We start from the raw sequence: 22,382 nt of genomic DNA, 5'->3' as shown, positions 1-22,382 counted from the left end.
ATAATAGGTCAAAATAGATTCTGTGTCTCAGCTTACTTTATAATCGAATAGGTCATCATGGTGCAAAACACTGTTCTGTAATTTAATGCACTTATACATATGTCAAACCTTTTCATTCCTGCTTTAAAAATACAGGCATTTGAAACACATAAATAGTGCTGGCACCTTAATATCTAGGGCCAGTACAAAAAAACTAAGATCTCTATGAAATTTGGTATTGTTTTGTGTGAGTTAAAGTAAAAATTAAGCATTTTCCTTCCATTAAAATAGTAATACTATCTCTTCCAGAACTCTTATTTTCTACTCTAGCCTCTGATGGATTATAACCTTTTGGATATATCTGAAGCATCACAGTTCACACCATTCAGAATCCATGTGATACAAGTTTGCATTTTTTAAATCTACAAATGAATTTACTATGCAATTAAGGAGTGATAATATTGGGTATCTTTATAGTTTAACAGAATATATCAATGTTTTTCAAATAAACTGAAAGATTTCTGTCCTCTATTCAGTTAATCTCCCTCCCTCCATTAATATCCCTTTATTGGTGCTTTCTGTAATAGTTAAGACTCTCACAAGACTTCAGAATGTTTTGTTGTAAACTATTTTTTATAGCTGAGATATCTAATGAATGCAATAATCATCTATGTTGATGATACATTCATTTCTACTTCTTAATTACAAGTTCTCTGAAATCCAATTTTAACAAATTAACCAGACTGAATACAGAAGAGAACAAAAGCAAATCAATGTATTGTATAATACAAGGGTAAACTTGTCTTTTTGACTCCACATTGTATAGTCTTTCTACAGACTGCTTTGTAAAGTATTATATTTCTCAGTATCTCTTAAAATTCCTTTTAATTCAGATTTACAGCTTGATTCTTTCAGTTACAATGTTAATCATAAAGTGAAAAATATAATAAAACTAATTCTAATTGTTCTCTAGAGACTTAGCAATTTTTTACTCCCACATCATCATAGTCCAGCAGATGTCTTTTATATTATTTGTTTCTCAAGCAAAATGACTGTACAGTTCTTTTGGTCACTAAATACTTTTAAAATCATTGGTTCATTAACAGAGATGTGGATGGCTGGCTTAACAATATACCACTCTTGGTAAAATTACAGCTGTGTTCTATCAACAATCATTATGTGGGTGTTTTGCTCATTTCCTTCCATATTTTTCTGGTGGAGACATTGTCAGAGCAGCACCCATTTTAAAAAGAAAAAATCCAACATGATATACCTGGCTCAGGTTTGGTAAGGACATGTTGTGGTGTGGTGAAAATGAAGACCCTGAAAAACTACCACAGAGACTCCTTCCTACTGTATGCAAATCTTCAGAGAACATGAAAATTCTCAAGTGGAACTTTAGCACAATTTTGCTGTACTACTAACAGAGGCCTGGGGCATTTCCTAGGGACTGATCAAAATAAGTTTTGCTTCAGGCTATTCTCCCCAGATACTGACTAATTTCCCAGGAAATGCCTTGGCCCAAAGTCATGAATGAATCCAGGAAGTTTTTGGAAAGTGTAGGGGACAATTTCCTGGTGCAAGTGCTGGAGGAACCAACTAGGGGCAGAGCTCTTCTTGACCTGCTGCTCACAAACTGGGAAGAATTAGTAGGGGAAGCAAAAGTGGATGGGAACCTGGGAGGCAGTGACCATGAGATGGTCGAGTTCAGGATCCTGACACAGGGAAGAAAGGAGAGCAGCAGAATATGGACCCTGGACTTCAGAAAAGCAGACTTTGACTCCCTCAGGGAACTGATGAGCAGGATCCCCTGTGAGAATAACATGAAGGGGAAAGGAGTCCAGGAGAGCTGGCTGTATTTTAAAGAATCCGTATTGAGGTTACAGGGACAAACCATCCCAATGTGTAGAAAGAATAGTAAATATGGCAGCCGACCAGCTTGGCTTCACAGTGAAATCCTTGCTGATCTTAAACACAAAAAAGCAGCTTACAAGAAGTGGAAGATTGGACAAATGACCAGGGAAGAGTATAAAAATATTGCTCAGGCATGCAGGAGTGAAATCAGGAAGGCCAAATCACACTTGGAGTTTCAGCTAGCAAGAGATGTTAAGAGTAACAAGAACGGTTTCTTCAGGTATGTTAGCAATAAGAAGAAAGTCAAGGAAAGTGTGGGCCCCTTACTGAATGAGGGAGGCAAACTAGTGACAGAGGATGTGGAAAAAGCGAATGTACTCAGTGCTTTTTTTGCCTCTGTCTTCACGAACAAGGTCAGCTCCCAGACTACTGCACTGGGCAGCACAGCATGGGGAGGAAGTGACCAGCCCTCAATGGAGAAAGAAGTGGTTCGGGACTATTTAGAAAAGTTGGACGAGCACAAGTCCATGGGGCCGGATGCGCTGCATCCGAGAGCGCTAAAGGAGTTGGCGGATGTGATTGCAGAGCCATTGGCCATTATCTTTGAAAACTCACGGCGATCGGGGGAAGTCCCGGACAACTGGAAAAAGGCTTATGTAGTGCCCATCTTTAAAAAAGGGAAGGAGGAGAATCCTGGAAACTATAGGCCAGTCAGCCTCACCTCAGTCCCTGGAAAAATCATGGAGCAGGTCCTCAAGGAATCAATTCTGAAACACTTTGAGGAGAGGAAAGTGATCAGGAACAGTCAGCATGGATTCACCAAGGGCAAGTCATGCCTGACTAATCTAATTGGCTTCTATGATGAGATAACTGGCTCTGTGGATGAGGGGAAAGCAGTGGACATGTTGTTCCTTGACTTTAGCAAAGCTTTTGACATGGTCTCCCACAGTGTTCTTGCCAGCAAGTTAAAGAAGTATGGGCTGGATGAATGGACTATAAGGTGGATAGAAAGCTGGCTAGATTGTCAGGCTCAACGGCTAGTGATCAATGGCTCCATGTCTAGTTCGCAGCCAGTATCAAGTGGAGTGCCCCAAGGGTCAGTCCTGGGGCCGGTTTTGTTCAATATCTTCATTAATGATCTGGAGGATGGTGTGGATTGCACCCTCAGCAAGTTTGCAGATGACACTAAACTGGGAGGAGTGGTAGATACGCTGGAGGGCAGGGATAGGATACAGAGGCAAATTAGAGGATTGGGCCAAAAGTAATCTGATGAGGTTCAACAAGGACAAGTGCAGAGTCCTGCATTTAGGACGGAAGAATCCCATGCACCGCTACAGACTATGGCCCGAATGGCTAGGCAGCAGTTCTGCAGAAAAGGACCTAGGGGTTACAGTGGACGAGAAGCTGGATATGAGTCAACAGTGTGCCGTTGTTGCCAAGAAGGCCAATGGCATTTTGGGATGTATAAGTAGGGGCATTGCCTGCAGATCGAGGGACGTGATCGTTCCCCTCTATTCGACATTGGTGAGGCCTCATCTGGAGTACTGTGTCCAGTTTTGGACCCCACACTACAAGAAGGATGTGGAAAAATTGGAAAGAGTCCAGCAGAGGGCAACAAAAATGATTAGGGGACTGGAACACATGACTTATGAGGAGAGGCTGAAGGAACTGGGATTGTTTAGTCTGCGGAAGAGAAGAATGAGGGGGGATTTGATAGCTGCTTTGAACTACCTGAAAGGGGGTTCCAAAGAAGATGGCTCTAGACTGTTCTCAGTGGTAGCAGAGGACAGAACAAGGAGTAATGGTCTCAAGTTGCAGTGGGGGAGGTTTAGGTTGGATATTAGGGAAAACTTTTTCCCTAGGAGGGTGGTGAAACACTGGAATGCGTTATCTAGGGAGGTGGTGGAATCTCCTTCCTTAGAAGTTTTTAAGGTCAGGCTTGACAAACCCCTGGCTGGGATGATTTAGCTGGGGATTGGTCCTGCTTTGAGCAGGGGGTTGGACTAGATGACCTCCTGAGGTCCCTTCCAACCCTGATATTCTATGATTGCTATTAACACTGCTTTTGTTGTTGTTGCTGACCCAAAAAATGTAATTTAAATTAAAAATTCCACTTTTTATCTTGTACCGACAGCCTTGCCCTTTTTCCAGAATGCCAAAGGAACTGATGTTAATGATGATGCTGTTATACAGGCTTTGTAAAAGTACTAAGACCAGGTACCGTGACTAATTAGATTTACTCTTTGCAGTTGTAGCAATTTTGAGGGAATTTCTTTATCTTGTTTCCTTGAGTGAATTTAGTGTTTATTAGCCACACCAGACTGACCTCTCTAGCAACAGGTGTTCTCTAATCCACAGAACAGTTACTCCATGGATCATGGCAGTACAGGCTCCCACAGATTGCGACACCAATGTTGGACCAGATTATAGGGGTGTGTGTGTAATTAGTTCTTCATACTCATTCATACTTTGGCCTCAGTGGGAGACAGCCAAAAAGGGTTCCAATTCTGGTGATGATTTTTTAATGTGGATTGAGACTATCAAATTTACTTCACTTAAGGTGGTGAACATCCAATAAAAAACCTTCAGTAACTAGGGGCTTATCTACACTGGCAATTTACAGCGCTGCAACTTTCTTGCTCAGGGGTGTGAGAAAACACCTCCCTGAGCACAGCAAGTTTCAGCGCTGTAAAGCACCTGTGTAGACAGTGCACCAGCAGCGCTGGTAGCTACGCTTCTCGTGGAGGTGGTTTCTTTAGAGCGCTGGGAGAGCTGTCTCCCAGCGCTCTGCCACGACCACACAAGCCATGTTAAAGCACTACTGCGGCAGCACTTTAGCATTGCCAGTGTAGACTAGCCCTAACAAGCTGGGTCACATTCAGTCTGGATATTTAGGAGTAAAAGTCTTTATATCCTACCACAAATTCCCTAAAGCATCCATTCTCTTGGTCTCCACCTTCTGTCAGGGTTTAAGAATAAAGACAGTCCTCTCTAAGGGCATGGCTACACTTGCAGATGTAAAGCGCTTTGAGTTAACCAGCCTTTGGAGAGCGCAGTAGGGAAAGCACTGCCGTCTGTCCACGCTGACAACTTCAAGTGCACTGGCGTGGGCACATTTGCAGCAGCATTGGGAGCGGTGCACTATGGGCAGCTATCCCAGCATTCAAGTGACTGCAGTGTGCTTTTCAAATGGGGGGGCGGGGGTTGGAGTGTGACAGGCAGTGTGTTGTGTGTATGTGGGGGGAGAGATAGTGGGTTTTTGGGGGGCTGAGAGCATGTTGTCTTGTAAGTTCAGACAGCAGCAGACCCCCACTTCCACCCACTTCTCTCTCTCACACACAGCATTCTACACTAATGGTTTGCTTTGTCTCGGAGCAGATAAGCAGCCGGCTGTCAGAAACAGAGCTTTCAAAGGGCATATCCACGTTCCTGCAGTGATTCAAAAACAATGACAAGAGTGGCCACTTACGGGGATTACGGGACATTTCCGGAGGCTGATCAGAGCACAGTAATGCAACACCTCGTTCACACTGGCACCACGGTGCTCCAGCAGGTGTGTAGCAAATGTTATTCCACTCACCAGCAGCACTGTAGCCTCGGAGTCAGAGCGCTCTATGTGACTTGCCAGTGTGGACAGGTAGTGAGCTAGTGCACTCGGGGCTCCTTTATTGCGCTGTAACTCGCAAGCATAGCCAAGCCCTAAATGTAAGACTACAATAGTCTCCAGTGGAGCATAGCTTTACAACAGGAAAAAAAAGAAAACACCAATAAGACGCATATAATGAAGGAGCACTGTGTGTGTGTGTGTGTGTGTTCAATATCTTCATCAGTGATTTAGATAATGGGATACAGAGTACACTTATAAAGTTTGCTGATGATACCAAGCTGGGAGGGGGTTGCAAGTGCTTTGGAGGATAGGATTAAAATTCAAAATGATCTGGACAAACTGGAGAAATGGTCTGAAGTGAATAGGCTGAAATTCAATAAGGACAAATGCAAAGTACTCCATTTAGGAAGGAACGAGCAGTTGCACACATACAAAATGGGAAATGACTGCCTAGAAAGGAGTATTGTGGAAAGGGATCTGGGGGTCATAGTAGACCACAAGCTAAATATGAGTCAACAGTGTAACGCTGTTGCAAAAATAAGCAAACATCGTTCTGGGATGTATTAGCAGGAGTGTTATAAGCAAGACATGAGAAGTAATTCTTCCACTCTACACCACGCTGATTAGGCCTCAACTGGAGTATTGTGTCCAGTTCTGGGTGCCACATTTCATGAAGGATGTGGACAAATTGGAAAGAGTCCAGAGAAGAGCAACAAAAATTATTAAAGGTCTAGAAGGGAAGATTGAAAAAATTGGGTTTGTTTAGTCTGGAAAAGAGAAGACTGAGAGGGGACATAACAGTTTTCAAGTATGTAAAAGGTTGTTACAAGGAGGAGGAAGAAAAATTGTTCTTCTTAACCTCCAAGGATAGGACAAGAAGCAATGGGCTTAAATTGCAACAGAGAAGGTTTAGGTTGAACGTTAGGAAAAACTTCCTGCCAGGGTGGCTAAGCACTGGAATAAATTGCCTAGGGAGGTTGTGGAATCTCCATCATTGGAGACTTTTAAGAGCAGGTTAGACAAACACCTGTCAGGAATGGTCTAGATAATTTATCCTGCCACAAGTGCAGGGAACTCGATGACCTCTCGAGGTCCCTTCCAGTTCTTTGATTCTGTGATGACAATAACCAACTTGCTCAATTCTGGAAATGCATTAATGGCAAGAGTATTACAGTATTAGCCATAAATCAATTATCTGTTGTGCTGGCACATCAATTACTAGGAGAGCACAAGTTTGCTATCACCAGTACTGTTTTCCCACTGAATTCTGACCCTATTTTTGAAAAAGTGAAGTAGTTTACTTGATGCATTCAGTCGCTAACAGTGCAGTAGCACAGCTTCTATCTCGGGAGGGTGAATTACATTTGATCTCTCTGGCTTTATCCCAATTCAAAGCATAATGAACAATGTTCAGAGGGGAAAGTGAAAACTGGTGTCAAGGACCTAATGGAACTGACTACATGTAGGGTACACGAAAACTGCACATCATTTGGCAAAGCAACAGGGGTTTCAAATTAAGATTTTTCCCATATCATTTACTTACCTACTCCAGAGCAGTATTGTGAGGCTTAATGAATAGTTGTAAAGCTCTGAAGTCCTTGGATTAAAAATCACTATCTAACTGCAAAGTATTATACTATTTACAGTATGGGTAATGGAGAAGACTGCTAGGTCAAAGAAGCCATATGTAGCGGGTGGGGCAGGGGGAGTGAAAGGATGCAGTGTTAATATCTTTTCTAGCTTAAGGGTGTGTGTATGTTTCCTAGAGGCTTCATTGTGAAATGTTGGGAGTGACAGAAAGACTTGTAGTTTCTTTTGTTGTTTTCTCTTTTCCTTTGTTGTTTTCTCCTTTCTTAGAGTTTAAATTAAACAGAGTATATTCCTCTCTATCCTGATGCATTTCAAAAGGTGAATAAGCAAGGTTAAACAACAATGTGTAGTCAACCTGTGGAGCTCATTGTCAGGGAACGTTGTGAGGGCCAAAACTATAACTGGGTTAAGAAAGGAATTGGATAAGTTCATGGAGGATAGGTCAATTAAGGGCTGTTAGCCAAAATAGTCAGGGATGCAACCCCATGCTCTGGGTGTTCCTAAGACTCTGACTGCCAGATACTGGGACTGGATGATGGGATGTATTACATGGTAATTGCACTGTGCTGCTCATTCCCTCTGAAGCATATGGTAGTAGCCATTGTTGGAAGACAGTTTACTGGGCTAGATGGACTATTGGTCTCACCCACTTTGGCCATTCTTATGTTCTTCTTAAATGAGTTTTATGGCTATTACTCCTTTTGTTGTCCTGCTTCCCTCCACATTCCCTTCTTTTTCTTGGAAGCATCCTTCCATCCCTTTCTGAAATGATATTGTTGTCTTGCTGGAGTGGTCCAAATCCCCGCTAACTCAATTTAGAGGGCATATCAGTACTCAAGTACTTTTAGCACCATCAGGAGAACACTGAGCAAGAGAGCTCTGGAGAACTCCTCCAGGCCACCTTCGCCAATGTGGGTATAATAATGAGCTAGTATAATTCATTAAGTTGTATCACTCTTCCTTCCATGATGTTAGCTATGGTACTTTCAGGGAGAGTGACAGGATGATCTAATAGGTATTTTCCATCTCTAACTTCTATGATTACATGATTCTTTTCTCACATTTCCCTTACTACTCTCATCATTAAATGTGCCATAGTATTTTAAAACCAGTTGAAAAATGTATTCAAGAAATTAAATTGTCACTTTATTTCTAAACTGAAATTCTACATTTTTCATGATTATTTCACTGTGCTGTTTGTGTGGTTATGTGACCAATTCTGAACATCTATTCCAGGGGTTCTCAAACTTCATTGCACCTCGACTCCCTTTTGACAAGAAAAATTACTACTTAACTCCAGTTATCAGGACCAAAGCCTGAGTCCACCTGAGACCTGCTGCCCTGGGCTAGGGAGCCAAAGTCCAAACCCCACCACCCTGGATGGGGCCAAAGCCCAAGGGCTTCAACCCCAGGAGTGGGGCCTGTAACCTGAGCCCTGCCACCCAGAGCTGAAGCTATTGAGCTTTGGCTTTGGCCCTGGGCAGTGGGGCTAACACTAACCAGCAAGTCTAACACCAGCCCTGGCAACCCCATTAAAACGGGGTTGTGACCCACTTTGGGATCTAAAAGTTTGAGAACCCCTGATCTGTTCTATTCATGGTCTTATTCTGTGTTCACCACCAAAGTAGGAGTGCCTTCAAGTAGTACATTGAGCAACATGGCTACTATATGTCACATGGTGGTGCTTCTCTCATTCTTTCCCCGCTGGAAGAATGAAATGCAGTGGAGTGTTTTGTTTTGATAGGGTTGTTTTGTTATGTGGGTTTTTGTTTCATTTTGTTTCTTAATATACGCGCTGCTGTCGGGTCAGGTTATGGGCACGGAGCGAGCTGCTCAGTTTTGGGACCAAAGGTCAGATCAGTCTGGGGCTAGGCCAGGTCACAACCGCAAAATTGCAGTCCCTTACCAAATTGAGAAAGTGGGGCAAGAATTAGGGCCAGGCCAGGGTCTTTCACCAAGGTCAGCAATGGTCAAGTCAGAGACAGTAAACCAGGATCAGGGTCAAAAGTTAAACCTAGGTCAAGAGCCAGTAGTCTGGGATCAAGGTGAATTGCAGGATTGCTCAGACAACTCCCAGAAATGGCTTCTTGGTTTATATAGGGAGTGGCAGCCCATCAGGGAATCACAGCCAATCAGGGAATCACAGATTGCTGTCCCTCATGCCTCTTAGGGAAGGACTTCCTGCAGAACTTAGCCTCTCAGTTCTGCTTGGTGGCAACCCTGCCTGGGTCCCTGATAGTGTCAAGGAAGCAGCACCTGCCTTAAAACCTGCAGATCCTTGTTCTAGGCCCATGGGTTCTTACATTGCCTATGTATTTATGTTAGAGAAGGCAAGCTCAAAGAAACATGCCTTGCACTTGGAGAGGAGAGTGGCAAGGTTTGTGATGGTACTTACTTCCTCAAGGAGTTCATTCTACAGTCTTGGACTGGCCATGGAGAAAGTTCTGTGTCCTGCACAGACAAGCTATACCATTGGGTTGTCAACCACAGTCGTCATCCCAGAGCTTTACATGGTCTTTTAGATACCCTGGGCCCAGGCCATGGAATACCTTGAAGATAAGGACCAAAATCTTAAACTTGATTGGAAATTCTATGGAAAGCCAGCATAGAGCGAGGAGGACAGGTTTGAGGTGCATGCGGTAGCCTCTGTTGCTGAGGAAAGGTACTGCTGGATTCTGTATTAGTTGGAGTTTCCTTGGAGCTTGTCTACATGGTGGGCTCCATGGAGGTGTGATTTCTAAAACACACTAGCATGTTGTTCATTATTTTGTCCACGTAGACCCTGCTGGTGTGCACTAAAGGTTCCCTGGTGCTGTTTGACTTAGTACTGTTTCAAACAAAACTATCTTAAAGTGCACCAGCAGGGTCTACACGGACCAATTAATGTTCAGCACATTAGTGCGCTTTAGAAATCATACTGTATTACTCACCATGTAGACAAGACCTAAAGGCTGCAGGCTTTTTGCCCAGGTATATATAACATTGCTGTAGTCCAGCTGAGAAGTGACAAAGATGTGAATAACTGAGGCCAGGTCATCATCCACCAGGATGGGATAGAGTCTCCTAGACAACTGGAGACAGGGTGACCAGATCACAACAGTAAAATATCGGGACACATTGGGGTGCCGTAGGCCCTGCCCACAGTCCACCCCCGCTCCTCCCCGTCCCCGCTCGGCCCCGCCACCGCACCCCTCCTTAGCCCCTGGCCTGCCGCTGGCTTGCTCCATCCCTCATCAGTCCCCCACCCACCACTCGCCTCCTCTCACCCGATCCCATCTGCCACTCACCTCCTCACTCCCCTACCAGAAACCCCCATGCCCACCCCTAGGACCCCCGCCCGCCGCTGGCTCGCCGCTCGCCTCTTCACCCTCGCCCACCAGCCACTCGCCTCCTCACCCACCAGCTGCTCGCCTGCCCACCCTCCCTCCACTTGTCTCCTCACCCCCACCCCGTCGCTGGCTCGCCGCTCGCCCCCCCTCCCGTCGCTGCATCCCCGCTCGCCTCTTCGCCTGCCCGCCGCCAGCTCGCCGCTCCACCCTCGCCCACCCACTACTCACTCGCCTCCTCACCCTGCCTGCCGCTGGCCTCTTCACCCTCCCCTGTCCACCTGCCGCTGGCTTACCCTCGCCCGCCGGCCAGCCGCTGGCCTCCTCACCCCTCCTGCTCACCTCCTTACCTGATTATCGGGACAATTCATGTCCCGATCGTACATTGGTCAGGATGTGGGACAAAGGGCTAAATATCGGGGCTGTCCTAATTTTATCGGGACATCCGGTCACCCTAACTGGAGATGATAGCAGTATTAGTGAGTAATGGTTTCTATGTGAGAACTTATGCATTGAGGAATCCAAGAGTACTCCTAAACTGCAAACTGAATTGACCAATAGTAGGTGTGGGCCTTCGACCAGAAGAGACTGCACCATGGATATAAATTCTTAAAATGCTTTCCTCCGCTTACCAGCATGACCTGTCTTGTATGGATTCATCTTCAGCCAGCTGTTCTTCCAAGCTCTAGGTCCTCTTGGTGGTAGTGATGTGGTTGTATGTGCTGAAGGATAGGTAGAGCTGTATATAATCTGAATATTGCTGGCACTTAAGTACATGTCCTTTGACCAGTTAACCTATGGCTGCATGTAGATGTTGAAAAGGACTGGAGAGAGAATAGATTCTTGTTGGACTTCACAACTGAGGGGTCTAGCAGTGGTGGTGCAGTTTCCTGTCACTGCTTATTGGGTGCTTCCTCCAGGAAGGACTCAAACTATTTTACCAAATTCCCCTGGACCTCTGCCACCTGTTTCAGGTGAGACAGCTATATCTCATGGTCAGTATTAAATGCTGCAGAGAGGGTCAGGAGGATGCAAATAAATGTTTGCCCTTAACCCTTGACAGGAGATCATCCAACAGTGCCATTGAAGACTGTTTCAGTTCCATGTTCTGCCATGAATCCAGATTGTTCCATGTCTGGAACATTGACTTCAATTAGATGATCTTGTAGCCAGAGGCACCAGAACAGGAGGCCCGGGGACCATGGCCCACCCACTTTTAAAAGTGGGAGGGCTATCCTTCCCACTTTTTACCGGCCATAAGGACGAGCGATGGGGGGAGGGGGTGGAGAGGAGTGAGTGAGGGATGAGGGGAGAGAAGAGGCGATGCAGGACAGGGCCACGATTGGGTGCCTGGGGCACCCCCACTTTTAGGGTGCTTCTACCACTTCTTTTGTAGCTTGCCTTTAGCTAGTTTATCTGTGATCTTGCTCAGGAATGGGAAGTTTGACACTGGATGGTAGTTGGTTAGAGCAGATGTTTCCAGGTATATTCAGCATTGGTCAGATTATTGAGTGTTGGAAGGAAGAAGGGAAGAATTCTTTTCTGAATGATGTTTGAGCTAGCTTAATCAAGAGTGGAACCAGTTGTTCATGACTCTTTCACAAGCCAGGAAGGGCATGGTTTGGATTCACAACCCTTGGGTTGAGACTCCTTTAGGGTGTCCATTACTTCTTTATGAATGAACATATTGAACTCTGGGAATGCAGGTGAGCTGTTGGTTTGTGGTTATAGATGGAGTGGATCCATGCTATTTGAGAAGGCTACCCAAACGTGCATGGTATTTTCAGTGAAGTAGGATGATAGCTCTCCATGGTGCCTGGCACTCAGTTCCATTGCAAGTTATAGGCATTCAGGATTGATGAAATGGTTTACCAGCCTCAATCTTGGGGCAAGATTTGGCAGTTTGTGTCCTTGCCATGCATAATTAATTAGAAGTGAGAGAAAGGGGGAAAGCCAGGGCTTTAAAAGTTATGTACTTTTCAGTCTATTAGCTAATCCTTCCCACATTTAATTCAGGATGATACTGCCTTTGTTATGACTTTCACCCATATTGGCTTCTATTGTACCTTGGGAAATTAGGGAAAACTAACATTTTATAATTATTATTTTAACATGGTTTATTATGGCAGTGCCTAAGAACCAACAAAGAGTCAGGCCCCCTTTGTGCTAGGCACTGTACAAACTCAGGACAATAGCCAGTCCCTGCCCCAAAGAGCTTCCAATCTAAATAGACAAGACAGACACAAAGTGGGGGAAGAAGCAGAGTGCTCCAGCAGCGTGAACAACATGATGGCAGCAAACATCATGTTCCTGCTACTTTTTCGTGCGTTTTTTTTAGTTAGGAGGGGATAAGCTGAAAGTAAAATGGGTGAGGGGCACTGGGGAAGCAAACAACAATTAGCACAGGACAGAGAAAGTCCAAAGAACTGTAGAAAGTTCTCTGAATGTGCAGAGGTCCAAATGTCCCTGCTTTGGCTGCTTCTGCCCCTTCCAGCTGTCGTCTCTGGCTGGCTCCTTTCTGCAGCCATGGATCCTAGAGCCCCCAGAGTGTATTGAGAACTCACTGGTACAGTTCTAGGTCCAGTGGGAGGCCTGGCTTTGGCTGAGCCCCATTTTACCACCCCTCCCCTCAGTGCAGCAGTCCCTTAGTGCATCCATGACAATGTTATACATGTGGTTAAGATGCTGTCATGAGCAGGACTACTTACAATGAAATTACTCACAGTCGTAAAGTTAAGGTTAAAGCACATGCATAAGTGTTTGCAGGATCGGGGCCCAATTTTCCTCCTGCTGAAGTCCTAATGGTAACAGGATTGGCCACAAAATTATTTTCATTGTCTTACTAATTGGCAAGTTTATTTACACTATATTAATGCCAAAATATTTTATCATAGTTAATGATATATTATAGTGAATGCCAAAGCAATTTGTTATGATTAGCCACTTATTACAACGTGTTGCTAGGTTTATTCATTAAATCATAGACAGAGATGGAAAAGACCTATTAGGTCATCTTGGTCATCCTTGTGCTATTGTAGGATGATTTATTACTTACCTGCAAACTTAAGAGACAAAATGTAGGATACTGAACTTCAAAATTTAAAAGACCAAATGGCGGATGTAAATATATGTCCAGAAGGCCCCTGTTCCGAGGAAGGTGACAGGAAGGAAAGAGGGAGTGGGCCTGCAAACCACTCTTTTCTTCCCCACTACAACCAGGAGACCACTCCAGGACACTAAGTCCAAACAGCATCCACACGAGCTTGCACCATGCAGCTTCCTCCAGGGGCAGCCTATAAAAGGCCCCTGTTGCCTGGAGAGGCAGCAGCAGACTCTGTCTCTCCGTCCCCCTCCTCTGTTTTCCCTACCAACTCTAGGACCAATTGAGGTAGCTGCTCTGTGGCACTGGGCCCAAACAGCACTCAGCCATGTGGAGAAGGAAGGTACAATCAGAATGTTATAGTTTTACACCCACTATTCACTGGTGTAAAAAACGACACAGGATACAGGGAAATGGAGAGAAAAACTCTTTGTTTCAGGCTCTGTCACCTGGCATCTGTTGTGCTTGAGAGGGTCCTGTGATATCCCTGCAAGCCATGATTCTATGTGCAGTATTTCTTATAAGTGTCCTTTACAATTTAACATGCAAGCTGATTGGAAGTTCTATACAACCACTGAAATATATTTTGGCACACTATTAAGTGGCAGTAGTGTAATCTTATCTAATGAGGTATGTGGTACAATTATGACCCTGAGGGCACAGAGAGGGTACTTAATCAAAGAGGAAGGAGCTTTCATGATCATGTCGAGTAGGACAAGAAATGCAGCTCCATCTGAAACTATTGGATAGCAGAGGAATTTTAAGCAAACAGTGAAGGTTACTTTTAAATGTATTAATAATTTAATCAAAAATTGATTTTACTAATAATTTGGAAAGCCTCCTTTTTTGTCATGTGCTCAAATGGGAGCTACATTCCCTGTACCCTCCTCTTATCCAATTTGAATTCCTGCTGACCAGTATCGATGATAGCTCTCTCCGAGAGACATTCACAGCTATAAACACAGAAAACAGAGTTTCAACTGTTTTTATGCTCTCTCCCTCCCTCCCCCAAAGCATTGCACATCGAAATTTTCAAAAGCTACTTAAAGAACCAGCAAAAATCCCATGGCTCCCAGTGACCGTGGTTCGCTGCTCCAGGCCGATGGGAGCTGCTAGAAGCGGTGCCCGCGCCGCTTCCAGCAGCTCCCATTGGCCTGGGGCAGCGAACCGCGGTCACTGGAAGCCATGATCGGCCGAACCTGCGCATGTGGCAGGTAAACAAACCGGCCCTGCCCATCAGGGGCTTCCCCTGCACAAGCGGCGGAACAAGTCTGGGAACCACTGGTCTAGAGACCCCAACCAGATCAGGGTCCCATGGTGCTATGTACTGCACAAATACCTAGTAAGAGAGTCCCTGTTCAGAAGAGTTTATTGCAGGAGTGGCGGGGGTGAGATTCTGTGGCCTGCATTGTGCAGGATGTCAGACTAGATGATCATAATGGTCCCTTCTGACCTTAATGTCTGAGTCTATGAATTTGCTGTTTAAATAGACAAGACAAAGTGTAGGAGACGAAAAAGAGACACACAGGTGAAGTGAGTTACCCAAGGTCACACAGCATATCAGTGACAGAGGTAGAAATAAACTCAGGTCTCCTGTGTCCCAGGCCAGGGCCATATCCAGTAGACCACACTACTTTAAAGCCGCTCTTTTCTTCACTACCCCTTCCTGCAGTTTATCCCAAAACCCAAAGTCAGTTGGAATATTTCCATTGATCTCAATGGGTTACGGATCAAGCTCCAAATGCAGGAATAGAGTATCTAAGAATTGGGCCCAAAGACTCTCCTCTGCCCAAGGAGCTATATGAAGTGTTTTCCAGAAGGCAGAGCATTAATCAAGTGTCAGGCCTGGCCTACACCTAAAACTTAGGTAAACCTTGCTGTATCACTCAGGGGTGTGAAGTGACCTAAACCCTGCTACAGACACACTAGATCAATGGAAGAATTATTTTGTCAACTTAGCTACCATCTCTTGAGGGCGTGGATTTACTATAGTAATGGAAAAAACCCTTCCATTGCTGTAGCAAATGTCTACACCATAGTGGTACAGCAGTGAAGCTGCTGCACTTGTAGTGTAGATATAACCTCAGTACGAAGTGGGGTCTGGCAGATTTCCAGCACAGGGCTATACAATATTTGGCAAGCTATAATAGTATGTTTATAAACTTAAAGGGGAAAAAATTGAGTAATTCTAAAAAAACAAAAAACACACAATTAAGACTGTTTACACACCCTAAAAACTTGTGACCAGAGACTTGAGACATTCTATAAATCAGGGAGAAGTATGATAGTGTTTGTTATCTCTACTTTTTTGCTGTCCGTGAACAGCTGTCATAGAATAAGCAAAATTTCTGCTGCCTAATTTGAAAGGGAAAACAGCCTCTCCTACAGCATTCTGCACCCAAGTGAATCATTTCTGTAGAGCAGTCTTTCACATTTCAAGTAATAAAAAGTTTGATTGCAACTTTCTATAGCTGTAGTCTGGCTACCTACCATTTGCCAGTATCTCTGGAGTGGAATAAAAAACTATTTTTGTGTGGGCAGAAAAGACATTTAGATTAAAGAATGGTCACAGTGTGGATTATTTATCATGTTTGTGCATTAAAGTTGGTTTTCCAAACATTTTGATTTGCATGTGGTGACATTTTTAATCTAATAAAACAGTTTCATTGACATAAATATTTTCTATATCTCTGCCAAATCACCACCAAACAAAATTAACATGCAAGGCAAACAGCAAAGAACCAGTTCAAATCCCTTTGGCATTCTCCTCGGAATCAAAAGCCACTTAGAATAAACATTTGCCAGTTCAACAATTTGAAATGTCTTATACACATCTTTCTAATAGCCTCTGTAATCATGAGCATAACACAATACAAAGAAAAGACGCCAGCACATCACAAAAATATGAGGCTGTTGAAAGGATTAATCATAATCCTGTCTCACCAATGAATTAAGAAATGAAACTGTGTCATGTTGAATAGCACTGAGACATAGATACGTTTATGACAAGCTTTTTGGTTTTTTGCCCACCAAAGAATTTTGTCAAGAAGGTCATGCATGAATTATGAGGAAAAATGGCATTATTACTAAGGATAACAAGGCAAAAAAAAATCTTTGATTAATTTGTAAAGGACTTTGGTTCAGCTGGAACACTCTGCCAAGTAAAGACAAAACAGTAGCTTTGTTATTAAGCTGATCAAATCAACTAACAAGTGGAGAAATCCCACAGTTAAAATGTATTAAAATAATACACTGACTAGCAGACACAGTAGAAATATGAAGGAAATTTTGGCACAATTTTTAGGGACTTTTTACCTCAACATCAATGCCATTTCTGCTGGGGGGTGGTGGTGTCTTAATTTTTTATTCTACTAGACCTTGATCTAATATTTTAATTCCAAATATAGTATGAAAGAAGGAGACTCAAAAATATTTATCAGCTCAGACTACCAAGGATGCTCATTCTTATCACCTTGTCCTTATTTCAATCCCACTCCCACACACTGCTCTCTCTCAACTCATTTCCCACAAGCACCCTGACCCTCTCGCAGTTCCTGGAATATCATGAAACAAGATTCCCCCACTCTCATGAACTGTACTGGTTAAATTTTTCTAAAGGATCCATCAGCTTAGACAAATCTATCACGTTAGGGATCATATTATTTTATAGCATGGTTTGGTCTTACCAAGGTAGATGGTTCTAACTGCATTATCAAAACCTGTTGTTAAGACCAGGATCCAGATTTACTCCACATGGCATAGACTCTGACAGCAGTCCCCAGAAGCTGAAAGTCTATCACGGGAGGTTGTGGTGGTAAGTGGTCACAGCCACTCCTCTGCCACATAGAAAGACTTAGTGACCAAGCTGTCACAGATCCACGGGTTCTGGTCTATGCCTCAGCCTATAACCAGTCCCACGAGGGTGACCCTTCTAGTGTGTGTAGCCCAAAGGACCCACACAATTCAATAGTGGCCCACTCATAGCCTCCAAGGCTCTGAAACTGGGCCTTCGGGCATTAGCCATTCCTGTCTCGCTCTCCGTGGATCTTTGCAGCTAGTCCAGCCAAGCCAGAGTCCTGTGGGAGGCTTGTACTGTACTCCTTCGGGACAATGCTCTCGATGAGTATTTGCAGCAACACCTGGCAGTCTTTTCAAAATGATGCAACAATTTATTAGTCACCTAGGATATATAGAATCTGAAAAAGATAGCAAAGATAGGCAAAGGTTGAGATAGTGTTTAGCCTGACCAGTGCTAATCCAGGGCTCCCTTGAGCCATGATGCTGTTGAAGCCATCTTGGCATTCTCTCACTGTCTCTGTCCCTGTCCCTTTCTCCAAAGACCAGCGGTTAACCAAGCCACGTGATACCATTGCCCTTTCTTCTCCAGCTGGGGATTTTTCCCTGCTTTCCTTCGAAGAGATAGGGAAAAATCTCCTTCCCTCTTGGCTGCTGGTTGCTAATTGTGAACATTTTGGCCATTGGGGTTCCCGTGGTCTTTCCAGTTCCTCCATTCATATGGATTGGCTTCAACCAGTCCTTTAAGAACCATTCATGCCGCCACAGACAATTATGTTACACAACACCTCATGTCCCCTGCTTTGCCCCAAGAGCAGATTTTCAAACTTTTACACTCCATGCATAGCAATGCAAAGTACAGTGAAAACTGAGGCACAGATAGGAATCATAAAAATATTACCAAAATTCACACTTAGTCACACCAGCACAGACCAAAAATATGTTGTGCTGGCTAGGGGAGAGCATGGCCAGAGCAGGACAACTTCAAACTGCCCACTTCCCAGTAAAAACACCAAAGGAGGGCAAGCAGTGACATCACCCTAATAGTGAAACCCAGCTAGGTATCCAGGGCCATTTACCCATCCCTGCTCCATCTTGGGTGAATATAGTCCCAGGGCTGCAACAGTTTGGTAATGTGGTCATAAACCATTTGGTCCTGTTTACACAGTCAAGACTAAACTGAGTTATGTGGTCAGGACAGCCAAGACGATTCCTCAACAGTAGAGATGGCAGTGCAGTGGCACCCTAACCTCCTAGGAGTCTATTGCATTGTTCTCTCCAACAAAACCTCTCTGACCAGGGGAACCATATTCGGAGCCACCATGTTTTGCTAGGATTTTTTGAACAGTAAACTGGGCCTTCAGGTGATTAGTTAGATTGTGAAGGCTAGAATGATAGCCACAGCAGATTTGAGAGGGTATACCTTAGAATTAATGGGGATTTTGCACTTTACTTTTTTGAGCAGTCTGAAAGAAGGAAGACTGTTATGCTGCTCTCCAAACCAAAGTGTCACCCTTCTTCCTCCCTTAACATAGCACTCTGTCTGGCTGGGAATTATGCAGACATAATTTGCTTAGTTTCTAGAAAAAGAGAGACCATAGCTCCTGTTTCTTAACAAAAAAAATCTCTGGCCCAATGAGAGGAGTCAGTCTTGAGAATCTGAAACAGTTTTGTCCACTCTTTTACAGCCAGGAGCATGGGGAGAATTTGGGGATGTTTTCAGGATTTCACTCAAAAGAAAAAAAAAAAAGATTGTTATTGAAACACAAAGAAAATTCTTCAATATATAAAGTCTGTGGAAGTGAGCACAAAAGAGAAAAGCAGGGGCCGTCACTTAATATCATCAGAGGAGGTAGGGGATGCAAGTGGATTTTGACAGCTTTGGAGTTGGGGACATTTATCACTGACAGTAGGTAGGAGGATTTTTCAACTACAACACAGACTGATGGGTGAAGTGGATTTGTTACTGGCCGGTTGTGGAAGAGGGTAGACGTTGGGTAAGGACATTACCTGTGAATTTTCCTGTCTTCCACTTCCTATCGTGCTCTGCTGCTTAACTTTAAGCATGAGCTTGCTACCCAGAGGTGGCTCCAGTTTGAACTTACTATTTGAACTATTGCATGCTGTACAGCAGGCATAGTCAATTATTTTTTGTCAAGGTCCAGATATAATCAATGTCCAGACTCCAGAGAAAATAATAAAAAACAGCAATAAGAAGTATATAAGAAGATTTTGCAATCCGTTCAAAAACATCTGGCAGTCCAGAATTGGCCTGTGGTCTGCCTATTGACTACCCCTACTGTAGAGCAATGGAGCATGGAGGTGTGGCCATTCAATCTTGCAGCACATTATTTCATGTGAGATTTAGACATGGGTGGGTGTGACGTTCCCCTCTGGCATTATCCAGACCGGTGATCTGCTAGGTCACTCCAATCCTTGGCTCTGGGAGCCAGCCTTACCCTGCACTGCTGTAAGAACCCCCACTCCTGGGCTGTTCATACACAGCCTCTGGCATATAAACTGCTCCTTGGATTGTGCAACCGAATGACACTAGCCAATACTTCCGGTCCCAGACACAACTCTAGGAACCTCTGTCTTGCAGTGTCCAGTTATGCCCGCTGGATGCTGCAAGCTTATATGAGTTCATCAGTTTAACAAAGAAATTTATATCCATCAGGCCTGTTATCCCAAGGGGAGTCTATGACACACTTCAAACCAAATGCACTGCTTCAAGTAGAACAAACAGACAGATTTATTAACTATTAAGATAGATTTTAAGTGATTATAAGTCAAAACATAAGTCAGCTTTGGTCAAATGAAATAAAAGCAAAACGCAATCTAAGCTGATCTTAACCACAGACTGGCTGGTTGCTCTTCAGCCAGGCTCTCTCCTTTGATCAGCGCTTTAGTCACTTGGTGTGGTGTCTGTAGATGTAGGTGGAAGACAGAGAGAGAGAGAGCATGGCAAATCTCTCTCCCTTTTATCATGTCCTTTCTTCCCTCTTGGCTTTGCCCCCTGGTTCAGAGTCAGGCGAGCATTACCTCATCACAGTTTTAAACTGACCAAAGGAAGTGGGGTGACTCCCTTGAGAGTCTAACAGATTCTTTTGCTGCTGCCTAGGCCAGCGTCCTTTGTTCCTGTGAAGCTGGGCTGGGTTTGTCCCATACCTGCCCTGATGAGGTGTGAACTGCCTCTCTGTTCTGGAGAATTTTTGCCTGGGCTTGCTTTAAGCCATGAGGATACATTTTCAGCCTCATAACTGTATGCATGAAATTATAACCTATAACACTGTAACATTACTGTAACAATTACTATGCTATCACTATAACAACCATGCTCAATGCATCATGAGCCTTCCGAAGACACCTGACATGACAAACTTTGCACTGGATACCACACAATCATTTTACAAGGATGAACATGGGAGAGCTGGGTGTTCCCCCGAGGTACAGAGCGTCACAGTGGGCTAAACTGCACTACAGTTAACTGGGCAGGAGTCTTCGTAGCTAGGCTTCCAGTTCAACTCAATACCACAAGGATGGCAGAGCACTGGGAAGTCATCTGATTACCTGTAATCAAACCACCTTGAATTGTGAACCAGTCAACTCTAACATATTCTACATAGGTTCTTATACCGTGCTCTTCATCATAGGACCTGACTGCCTTCTAATAATGCATTAAGCAACCTGCCTCTCATCTAGCTTGTTTGTGTTCTCTCATCCTCGCCCAGGGGGAGAAGTGTGTGTAGTGAAATATTTGGTTTTATATCATACACACACAGACAGGTTGCTGTTTGTTATAGAAAGCAAGGTCAAAGGAATACACCTTGTCCTTTGAGAGGGAAGTGGTGATGGTTGTACTGGGTCAGTACTTTGATAAGAGACCTCCAAGTAACAAATGGGTGCTGCAAGAAGTTGATTTTGTAGGTGGTACTTTCCGCTCTAAGTCAGTTTTTGACCAGTGCCCAGCCTGGTGTTTGGGGAGGAGGGGAAGAGGGGGACACTGTATTTGCTAGAGGTGTTGTGTCTCAGATAAAATGTAGTGACAAAATCCTGTTTACTTGTGCTGATTAGAGATTTCTTGGTACCTGCCTAAATTCCAACTCAAATAGTTACATTCTGCTCACGTACATTCCTCCCACATTGTCCCCTCTATGTGGTATTCTACCCGTCCTGACCATAAGCATCACCGTCTCTAATTAAACAGCTGCTACATTTCACTGCAGAAGCAGATGAACTGACCCCTACCTCCATCTCCTAGTGGCATAGAGAGGCTTTATTATCATTTGTAACATGCTGTAAGTATCTCAACTGGAAGATGCTATATAAGTGGAAAGAATTATTTTATTGAAACTGGGATAAAGGACTGGTTTCAGCAATAACAGGCTGGAAATGTAAAATTGGGACATCCATAGAAAACTAGGGCATGATGTGTATGAGGTGCAGATAGTTGTTGGACATGAGGAGGAGGATGCCCAGGGAATTCAACTTTCGTTTGTTTTTTTAAAATGTTTCCTGTGCATAGTACAAAATGTTGTAAATAAAATTAATTTCCATTTCCAGATACCTCATTTTAAATCTTGCTTAGGTCTCAAGGGAAAGAACTTGGGTGATTTCAGTGTAATCCCTTCAGAAATTTATTCTGTTCACATGAGCATGGTTCAGCACAATTCTCTATAGGAGAAGCCAAGCACTGAAACATATGAGTTATTACAAGCTTAGATTAAGGAGGACAGGGTTGCACTGACAGCCTTTACAATAACCTATACCTTATGAGGTCCAGCAGCATGATTTTTGAAAGTGACATTAATAAGCCCGGGCATAATGCTGCATTTTACTGTACTTACACAGCAGAAGAGGACAGGGTGAGCTGTGGCCTCTCCCCTGAAGACTGCCAGGGAAAGGAGTAAGGGTGCAGAGTTGTCTGATTTAGAAGACATTGCTGTCATTTTTACTGTAGATTAAAGAGATCATATAATTTCAGAATTAAATCATAGGAAGAGGAAGGGGTGTTTGTGCAAAACTATAGGGATATTAAGTTGCAAGTAGGGTAATCCTACATGTGAATATCCCAGAAGGCATCTCCAAAATTCACTGCCTATTTAATGGAACTACTGTGAATTTATTTGGG

The sequence above is a fragment of the Chelonia mydas genome, chromosome 6 (assembly GCF_015237465.2).
Source record: "Chelonia mydas isolate rCheMyd1 chromosome 6, rCheMyd1.pri.v2, whole genome shotgun sequence".
NCBI lineage: Eukaryota > Metazoa > Chordata > Testudines > Cheloniidae > Chelonia > Chelonia mydas.
This window is presented reverse-complemented; position numbering follows the sequence as displayed.